Below are 11,301 nucleotides of genomic sequence, written 5' to 3'. Positions count from 1 at the left end.
GCTCCCAAGTCAGTGCCTCCCCTCAGGCCGAGACTAAGGGAGGCAGAGACTGGGACGGAGGTGCCGATCAAACAGCACCTCCCAACCAAAGAGCCAGCATCACGCCGCTGGCTCGGCCCGCCACGATCACTCCCACACCCGCGTGGAAACCCCAGCAAGGGGAACACGCGGGCACGCGCCCGAGCCTGCCCGCCCCCACACGGCACGCCGTGGGGGGGGGGCGACGAGGCACCCGTCCCCCCCGAGGGGGACGGGCACGCCTCCCTTACCGACTCGACCCCCCGCTTCTCAGACACACCAGCGCAGCGGTCACCTGAGGAGGGCGACGGGAACAGGGAACGACACCGCCACTCGGCCTCGGGCGCCTGAGGGACGACCTGGAACACTCCAGGGGCACCGCCAACGGCCGGGGGAGCGCGCTCACGCGTCCAAGAAGGCGCGCGGCGCGGCGGCAACACGGCCCGCCCCACCGTGGGGAGGGCCGCCCGCGAGACACAGCCAAGAGGCACAGGCGGAGCATCCGCCGCGTCACGGAGACCCCGACACCGCCCACGCCACAAGGCACGGGGCGGGGGAGCGAGGTCGGGCCGGATTCCGCACCCCTGCCACCTCCCACACGCCACTCGCAGCGGGGGAGAACGGGCGAGGGGGCCCGCGGGCAGAGCGAGAAGAGCGGTCCCGTTCGCCATGAACGTCCGTCCCTCGTCTGGCACGGCTTAGGCCCGGCCTGGGAGAGCACAGCATCACCACATCGATCAGCAGCATAACGCGAGGGATCCCCGAGCAAGGGAAGGCCGGCGAGGACAGCGAGCGGAGGAGCCTGCTTCAGCCTCACCGGCCCCCCTCCTCCTCTAGCAAGCGCGGGCGACGACCCCAGGACGAGAACGCCTGACACGCACTGGCACGGAGCCGGCGGGACGGGGTAAGTCGCGACCGCACCCGGGTGCCGGCGGCAGGGAGTGCACGTGGTAGAGGACCCCGCGCCCCTAACCCCGCCGCCCTCGGGTACCAGAGACCGGAGGTGGCACCACGGTCGCGGGGACGCCTGGAACGCACAAGAGCCGGCGCGCAGGCCCCAGCGGGCGGCTCAAGCGGCGGGGGTGGAAACGGGCGTCCGGTTCTCGGCCAGAGCCCGGAGACCTCCCCGCACACGCATCCAGGCACCCGGAAGCTCTCGGGCGACTGTCACCCGAGCAGAGCGTGTCAGCACTTACCTGGCGGCACAAAACCACCCATTCAGGGGCAAGAATCGCCGCGCCCGGAGACGGGGCCCACCCACGGATCACGAGGGGAACCCCTGGATCACGGCCACGGCCACCAGACCCCAAGCACGACCCCATCGCCACCAGGCCCGGAGCTCCCGGGGCCATCTGGTCGACCCCAGAAGCGTGGCGGCAGGGGGAGCCGGGGACAGCCTCCCCGGGCCGCCCGCGCGGGCCGGGACCGGTCGGTCCCTCCCTCTGAGTCGCCGGGTCAGGACTTAGAAAAGAATTCCACGGAGGAGCCTCCGGCGACCGGGCCCGGGGCGGGACCGTGGCTCCCGTCCCTCAGCCGGGGCTCCACCTACGCCTCGAGCCGGCCCCCTCCCACCTCCGGACAAAGACGCGACCCGCGAAACTCGGAGAGAGAAGTCCGGTCCGACGGCCCGGACCCACCCCGGGCACGCGTCCCGGCCGGGGACGCCCTCCCCGGCCCGCCCTCGAGGGCTCCCGGGGCCGGTCCACGCTCTTCTCCAGGGCGGGACTTGGACAAAAAACTGCCACGGAGGAGGAGGCATCCGAGGACCGGGCCCGGTCCCCACCGCCAGAGCCGGTCGACTCGGAAGACCAGTGGGGAAAAGGCCAGCCCGGCGGCCGAGCCCGTCGCGCCCTCCACGGGCCTCCCCCGCAAGGCCCCGGCCGGTCCCCCACCTCCGGAGCGGGGCGCGGAAAGGGGATCGGCGACGCGGAAGGCCCGACCACCGGGCCGCCCTCAGGACGACGGCCGGGCACGGGACGAGTTCCCTCGCCCGTTCCCCCGCGGTGGCCCCCCACCCCCTCCCGGGGACGGAGGGGCACCGGCGGCTGCTGGTCGACCCGTCCGGGAGGCCCCACACCCCGGCCGGCACCGGGCGGCGCGGCGACAGCCACCTCCCTCAGTAGCCTTCACCTCCAATCTCCGGCGAGCGGGCGTCGCGCTCACGCACCGGCGCCACCGGGCCAGATCCCGCCAGCGACGCCGGCCTCCCGGGACTCTGCCTCGGTCACCGCGGCCGAGTCCCGTCCCTTGGCCCGCGTCGCCGGAGCTCCGGAGGAAAGAGACGATATAAAAGCGGCCGCCAGGTGGCACCCGGCGACCGGCGACCGCCTCAGCGGGACGGAGCCGGAGCGCGGGCCCGCCGGGGAGCACAGCCGGGCCGCCGGGCCGCCAGATCCCGTCCCGGCGCCCCCTCGGACCCAGCCTCCCGGCCCAGCTCGGCCCCGGGGCGTCCGCCCGCGGGCTCCCGGCCGCCAAGGCGCAGCCCCAGCCGCAGGAGGGGGACCCGGAAAAGGTTTCTCGGGCGCTCACCGGGAAGGGGACGGGGAGAGTTCCCCCAGAGAGGCCAGGGGTCGGCCTGGGCCGGGCTGAGCCGGTGCGGCCGGGAGGCCGCCGCTTCCCGGAGCGGCCGGAGCGCCCCCGGGGCTCCCGGGAGGACTTAGAAAATCAGGGCGGGCGGGGACGGTCAAACCGAAACCAGGCACGTCATCCGAGAAGGACCGTGATGACGGGAGGAGGAAAGCTTTCAAGCGCAGAGGGTCTGTCGAAGGCAGGTGGAGAGTCTACCCGCTGAAACGGACGAAGATGGGAAAAAGAGGCTAGCTGAGGTGCCGACATTTAAGGAAATTAAAAAAAAAAAAAAGCACGAGGGCGTGGAGAACTGGGGGAAAATCAACACTGAGAAATCTACCCTCTGAAACTGACGAAGATGGGCAACAGGGGCTAGCTCGGGTGGCAATCTTTAAGCAGAACACACACACACACACACACACACACACAAGCGCGTAGAGACCTGGGGAAAAAGCAACGCTGAGAAATCTACCCTCTGAAACTGACGAACATGGGCAACACAGGCTAGCTCAGGTGGCAATCGTTAAGCAAAAAAATAAATAAATAAAATAAAAAACTACAATGGCGAGGAGACCCGGTGAAAAAGCAACCCTGAAAAAAGGTACCCTCTGAAACGGAGGAAGCAGGGCAACAGAGCCTAGCTCAGGTGACAATATTTAAGCCAAAAAGAAAGAAAGAAAGAAACAAAGAAACAAAGAAAAGAGCAAGGGAGTGGAGACCTTGGGAAAGAGCGATACTGAAAAATCTAGCCTCTGAAAATGACAAAGATGGGCAACACACGTTAGCTCAAGTGCCAATCTTGCAAAGAAAACACACACACTCACACACACACACACTGAGGGACGTGGAGACCTGGGGAAAAAGCAACACTGAGAAATCCACCCTCAGAAACTGAGAAAGAAGCGCAACAGAGGCTAGCTCAGGTGGCAATCGTTAAGCAAAAGAAACACACAAGGGCGTGGAGACCCGGGTAAAAAGCAGCACGGAGAAATCCACCCTCTGAAACTGAGGAACATGGGCAACAGACGCTAGCTCAGGTTGGAACCTTTAAGCAGAAAAGAAAGACACCAGGGCGTGGAGAGCTGGCGAAAAAAGCAACACTGAGAAATCTACCCTCTGAAACTGACGAAGATGGGCCACAGAGGCTAGCTCAGGTGGCAATCTTTAAGCAAAAGAAACACACAAGGGCGTGGAGACCTGGGGAAAAAGCAACACTGAGAAATCTACCCTCTGAAACTGATGAACATGGGCAACAGAGGCTAGCTCAGGTGGCAATCGTTAAGCAAAAGGAAAACACAAGGGCGTGGAGACCTGGGGAAAAAGCAACACTGAGAAATCCACCCTCTGAAGCTGACGAAAATGGGCAACAGAGGCTACCTCAGGTGGCAATCATTAAGCAAAATAATAAAATAAAATAAAAAACTACAATGGCGAGGAGACCCGGTGAAAAAGCAACCCTGAAAAAAGGTACCCGCTGAAACGGAGGAAGCAGGGCAACAGAGCCTAGCTCAGGTGACAATATTTAAGCCAAAAAGAAAGAAAGAAAGAAAGAAAGAAAGGAAGAAAGAAAGAAAAGAGCAAGGGAGTGGAGACCTTGGGAAAGAGCGATACTGAAAAATCTAGCCTCTGACTGACAAAGACTGGCAACACACGTTAGCTCAAGTGCCAATCTTGCAAAGAAAACACACACACTCACACACACACACACACTGAGGGACGTGGAGACCTGGGGAAAAAGCAACACTGAGAAATCCACCCTCTGAAGCTGACGAAAATGGGCCACAGAGGCTAGCTCAGGCGGCAATCGTTAAGCAAAAGAAACACACAAGGGCGTGGAGACCTGGGGAAAAAGCAACACTGAGAAATCCACCCTCAGAAACTGAGAAAGAAGCGCAACAGAGGCTAGCTCAGGTGGCAATCGTTAAGCAAAAGAAACACACAAGGGCGTGGAGACCCGGGTAAAAAGCAGCACGGAGAAATCCACCCTCTGAAACTGAGGAACATGGGCAACAGACGCTAGCTCAGGTTGGAACCTTTAAGCAGAAAAGAAAGACACCAGGGCGTGGAGAGCTGGCGAAAAAGCAACACTGAGAAATCTACCCTCAGAAACTGAGAAAGAAGCGCAACAGAGGCTAGCTCAGGTGGCAATCTTTAAGCAAAAGAAACACACAAGGGCGTGGAGACCTGGGGAAAAAGCAACACTGAGAAATCTACCCTCTGAAACTGACGAACATGGGCAACACAGGCTAGCTCAGGTGGCAATCCTTAAGCAAAAAAATAAATAAATAAAATAACTACAATGGCGAGGAGACCCGGTGAAAAAGCAACCCTGAAAAAAGGTACCCTCTGAAACGGAGGAAGCAGGGCAACAGAGCCTAGCTCAGGTGACAATATTTAAGCCAAAAAGAAAGAAAGAAAGAAACAAAGAAACAAAGAAAAGAGCAAGGGAGTGGAGACCTTGGGAAAGAGCGATACTGAAAAATCTAGCCTCTGAAACTGACAAAGATGGGCAACACACGTTAGCTCAAGTGCCAATCTTGCAAAGAAAACACACACACTCACACACACACACACACTGAGGGACGTGGAGACCTGGGGAAAAAGCAACACTGAGAAATCCACCCTCTGAAGCTGACGAAAATGGGCCACAGAGGCTAGCTCAGGCGGCAATCGTTAAGCAAAAGAAACACACAAGGGCGTGGAGACCTGGGGAAAAAGCAACACTGAGAAATCCACCCTCAGAAACTGAGAAAGAAGCGCAACAGAGGCTAGCTCAGGTGGCAATCGTTAAGCAAAAGAAACACACAAGGGCGTGGAGACCCGGGTAAAAAGCAGCACGGAGAAATCCACCCTCTGAAACTGAGGAACATGGGCAACAGACGCTAGCTCAGGTTGGAACCTTTAAGCAGAAAAGAAAGACACCAGGGCGTGGAGAGCTGGCGAAAAAGCAACACTGAGAAATCTACCCTCTGAAACTGAGAAAGAAGCGCAACAGAGGCTAGCTCAGGTGGCAATCTTTAAGCAAAAGAAACACACAAGGGCGTGGAGACCTGGGGAAAAAGCAACACTGAGAAATCTACCCTCTGAAACTGATGAACATGGGCAACAGAGGCTAGCTCAGGTGGCAATCGTTAAGCAAAAGGAAAACACAAGGGCGTGGAGACCTGGGGAAAAAGCAACACTGAGAAATCCACCCTCTGAAACTGACGAAGAAGGGCAACAGATGCTAGCTTAGGTTCAATATTTGAGCAAAAAAAAAAAATAAACCCACACACAAGGGCGTGCAGAACTTGGGAAAGAGCAAGACTGAGAAATCTACCCTCTGAAACTGACAAAGATGGGCCACAGAGGCTAGCTCAGGTGACAATCTTTAAGCCAAAAAATAAAAAATAAAAAAAAAAGAAAAGAGCAAGGGAGTGGAGACCTTGGGAAAGAGCGATACTGAAAAATCTAGCCTCTGAAACTGACAAAGATGGGCAACACAGGTTAGCTCAAGTGCCAATCTTGCAAAGAAAACACACACACTCACACACACACACTGAGGGACTTGGAGACCTGGGGAACAAGCAACACTGAGAATTCTACCCTCTCAAACTGACGAAGATGGGCAACAGACGCTAGCTTAGGTTCAATATTTGAGCAAAAAAAAAAAAAAAAAAAAGCACACACACACACAAGGGCGTGCAGAACTTGGGAAAGAGCAAGACTGAGAAATCTACCCTCTGAAACTGACAAAGATGGGAAACAGAGGCTTAGCTCAGGTGGCAATCGTTAAGCAAAAGAAACACACAAGGGCGTGGAGACCCGGGTAAAAAGCAGCACGGAGAAATCCACCCTCTGAAACTGACGAACATGGGCAACAGTGGCTAGCTCAGGTGGCAATCGTTAAGCAAAAGAAACAGACAAGGGCGTGGAGACCTGGGGAAAAAGCAACACAGAGAAATCCACCCTCTGAAACTGACGAAGATGGGCAACAGAGGCTACCTCAGGTGGCAATCGTTAAGCAAAAGAAACACACAAGGGCGTGGAGACTTGGGGAAAAAGCAACACTGAGAAATACACCCTCTCAAACTGACGAACATGGGCAACACGGGCTAGCTCAGGTGGCAATTTTTAAGGAAAAATAAAAGGAAGTGCGTGGTGACCTGGGGAAAAAGCAACACGGAGAAATCCACCCTCAGAAACTGAGAAAGAAGCACAATAGAGGCTAGCTCAGGTGGCAATCGTTAAGCAAAAGAAACACACAAGGGCGTGGAGACCCGGGGAAAAAGCCCCACGGAGAAATCTACCCTCTGAAAGTGAAGAACTCGGAGAAGACTGGTCCTAGACGCCGGGGTCCCTGGAGCAGCGACTTCTTCAGAGGCACGCGAACGTCCACGATCTCCACTCCACGTTTATGGCCGACTGCGTGTGTGGGTCCTTTGGAATCGACCACGCTACCGTCCGGGCCACTTTGGGACATCGTGTCCAGCTGCCCCGAGCGGCAGGAAATTTTGAAACAAATCAGGAAGGATGAAAGGAGAAAAATGAATGCAAAATAAACAAAACCAGAATCTTGGAAACATAAAATATATGCACTGAAATAAAAAATAAAATAAATGGTATGCATTCTAGAATCAACATAGCCCAATAAATATTTAGTTTACTAGAAGGCAATAATGAGCTCTCTGCCCAGTATGTGACAAAGAAAAGAAGGTAAGAAATATAAAAATCTGTTATAATATGGAGAAAATGAAGAGCGCATGTAGGTAAGGAGTAATAAAAATTAGCTATGAATTTTGCACCCTTTAATAAGATACACAAAGACTAAGCGCCCTATAGTATGTTAGAAAATTGTATGACTTTCCAAATCATAATTAATTACCTGAAGTATTATTAACATCTGTTATATAATGTTATAATAATGATAATTATGTTATTATCTTAAATATTTATTTGATCCAAATACTTTCTTTCAAATTAGCACAAGAAAAAATGGGGGTGCAGAGATTGTGGGAGGCCTCAAACATGTTTCAATCCAAATGCTGTCTTTAAGCAGCTGGGAAGGTAGAAGCCTACGTAGAAGATGATGAATTTATCTTGCGCTGGTGCATTACCAGAGTAGTAGGAAGGAGAGACAGCTAACAGCACTTTTCTTATCCTAAAAGTTCTCCAAGATAATCAATAATTTTCCTTCCATGAGTTCTGAAATTGAAGTACTGACTGAAGTAAGTCAATTCATCCTATCCTATGATTTTTGTATTTTTTACTGTCTTGACTGAATGTTTTACCAAATTGATACCATTTGTTGGGTTTTGCTTTTGAATAGCCTAGCCTCCATTCTTGGGCTTTATGAATAAGTGAAATGTGTGTAAACTTTAAACAATCAAATACCTTCTTATGAAGTAAAAGAGTTGAATAGTATGTATTTCTACATCCAATAATATACCCAAGTATATTTTTATTTCAGTGATAGTTTTGGCATAGAAGCTGACATGGTCAAAATATTAAAATAAAGCAGTTATGAATCTGGAGTGATGACTTCAAGATACTGAAATAAGTGGTAATGTTGGAGAAAACAGTGCATCCTTGGAATGATGAAGTTATTCCATCCGCCAATCATCAAGTACGGAAGAGCCTCAAGAAACATGAGCATAGCTGTTAAACGAGCCCACAACCACCCAGTGAGCTCATTTTGATGTTCTACTACTTTAAATTGAGCACACTGTTGTCCTTCCACTCCCAATATGCTTGTCAACACAGACACACCGAGTTTAATCAGACGTGAAAGGTCCATGCATTGTGTATGAGAATTGCATGAGGCAAACCTAAAACTTGTTCTCAAAGTTTCTTTTTTATCTCACTGTTGCCAAATTCTCCTTATGCCCATGTGGGACCTCATTACTTTCCAAAATGCCTGGGAGAGCTGAGTTGGAAACCCTAGGGATGTTTTAACAAGCTTTTGTTTTTGGATCCAAACTACAGGTGCAAGTGCTTGTAATTTCTTCTACTTAGTTATACATTGTTATTTTTATAGTGCAGACTCTAACAAGTGCCCTGGCCTGTCCAGGAAGGAGTTGAACTGGCAGGGCTCCCAGCTCTCGGAAGTTGGTTAGCAAAGGAAACAAAGCTGCTTTCAAGCCTTTTTTTCATGTTATGTGAGAGACAATGTAAATCTTTACTCAGTCCCTGAGCTTTTAACCTGCCCTGTTTTTCGTAAATAGTCTCTGTGGGAGGCCAGGTGATGTTCAAGTTGGAGAAAACAAACCTCCAACTGGAAACTCCCTGTGAACAGTGTCCTGAGAACAAAGCAATCACACTGTGAATTCCAATTACTGGGTAATCCTGATGCCTTTTCTTTGCTCCCAAATGAAAGTTTTTTGGTTTTATTGTCGTTGTTCCCTAAACCCCCTAACTCACCTTTGAAAAGCAGACAGAATATATTATGGAGTCCTCCGTTAACGCACAAGCCTCAGGAGAAACGACACTAACATTTATCAGCCCAATCATCATTGGAAAATCAATTTTGATTTTATAATCTACTTACACCCCACTCCTCTTCCATATTTTCTTACCGCCAACTCCCTTTAAACAAAGACTGGTCGCAGCACACAGACTAAAATACTTAGATCACTGATTACTGGTCAGACCACACACAACTGTGGTTTAGCAACCGGCCAACCAGTGCCCCTGAGTTATCGATGTTACTTTGTAACATTCACAGAACAGAGGGTTCCTTCTGGATATTGAAAGCCTCCTCTAAGGGTTTCTTAGTTTCCACTCTTTTTGAATAGCCACCACTTTCATTTTGTCCTTACATATTTGTTTTGACAGGCATATATAACAATCTTCTTTTTTCAAGATATATGTAATAGTATACAGATAATATAGATAACATACACATTACATATAAATATATGTAAAATATTTTATCTTATATATAAAATAAATGTATATAAGAAGTGAAACTATTAAATATTTGGATAGCTTTGGTGTATAGTGTTTCAATATTTTAATTACAACTTGATATCTAACATTTACTCTATCTTCTAGATGCATATCAACAAATGCAGTTCTGAGATCTGCCCTCCAAAGCACATTTCTTTTATTTGCTATTTTAAAAATGTAATATTGTCATCCCAACCATATCCCTTGCTTGTCTCCACTTGATCTAATACATTCCATAAAGTAGATCTTATATGAAATCTTACTTCATCAGAGTTAAAAAGCGCATATTTAAAAACAGTCATTATAAAGAGGGACAAAAAGACCAAACGGGCCTTTCTTGTCTCACATCATTTGAAATTATTCAGGATAAAATATATAGAAATGTAAGTTTTGTCAACTTTACAGCTAATTTTATTATTTTTACCGTCAAAATGAGTTTATTTTGGAATAGCCAAAAGAGTTCCCATTTGGGACATGCATGCTATAGCGAACCACAGGCAAATCCAGACAAGAAAGGAGAGGAGCTTGCTTTTATAATGAAAGAAGAGAGTAAAGATGGTCTGTTCTAAACGAAGTTCATTGGGGGAAAGTAGAAGTTCAGGGTGGCAACAACTTCTCGTTGGCTGAGCTATGGCGTTTCTTATTGGCTGGGCTACTGGCAGGTAGAGAGAGAACTCTCCCTTCAGTAGTGAAGTAGTTGTACTTTCTGTCAGAGATTCAAGCTTCTATGTCTTCTTGTTTGGAGTAATTGATGACATGTGACAAGGTGTGAGAGTTCCCCCTACAGGTCTCCCCAACTCCAGTTAGTGATGATCAACAGGACCCCGTGACCCCGCTGTTTAATCAGACAAGCTGAGTAGACAACTGTCAGAGTCTGCTTTTTTCTTTCTCGCTTCTTTAACATTAAGCTCATAGATGACGATCTCTCTTAAGCTCTCTTCCTTGTCAAAGAAAGTCATATGGAAGTCAAATCAACAATGTAGGTTCATTTATTTATAAAGAATAAATGTGAAATAATTGTCAGAATGTGTCCTTTTTATTGAAGTAAGGTAGCAATAAGCATTTGAAATAGTGAGACCATCATTTGAAACCTTTAAATTTATTTTCATTCAGATTTTTTATTTTAAGTTGACAATTTTGAAAAGAAACCAATTCTGAATTCCTTCCTCTCAGAACTTGTTCCACCATGGCTTCTACATTTTTCTCGCTCATTGTAGCACTGAACACTGCACTTTGTTATGTATATATATGAATAGTACATCTTTATATGTGGACTATCTTGCACAATTCTCTACCTAACCGGTTATGTTGATACATACACCTCATGCAGCATAGAAGAGACTTAACTCTCTGTATACCTAGTTGCCTAGAAAATCTAAGAAAAAAATTTAAATGGAGGCTATAAGATTTGTGTTTACATCTGTCTGTGTCTATATACGTATGTTGTAAATATTTTACATATTTTCTACCTCTAGATGGTATTACCAAATTTAAGAGCTCTATTTAATTGCGTTAAAGGTGAAGAACTTATAAGAATTGAGCATTTTACTCTTCTCAGAAATATAACAGAAACTAACCCATATGTGTTTTGCAAGTAAATGTGATACAGAATAATTTTTGGTAAATGAAAGTTTATTTAGATTCCTTGGTTTGGTTGAAACAGGCATGTTCTCTGAGTTATCAGCATTGGGTATGATACAGACTCCATGTCTATTCTACCTGGGTTTATTGGTGAAATAAGCCCATGTTATCCTTGTTACGAAATTTGCTAGCTATACAAATCACTTA

The sequence above is a fragment of the Equus caballus genome, chromosome 25, assembly GCF_041296265.1.
Source record: "Equus caballus isolate H_3958 breed thoroughbred chromosome 25, TB-T2T, whole genome shotgun sequence".
Lineage (NCBI taxonomy): Eukaryota > Metazoa > Chordata > Mammalia > Perissodactyla > Equidae > Equus > Equus caballus.
Note: the sequence above shows the minus strand (reverse complement) of the source record.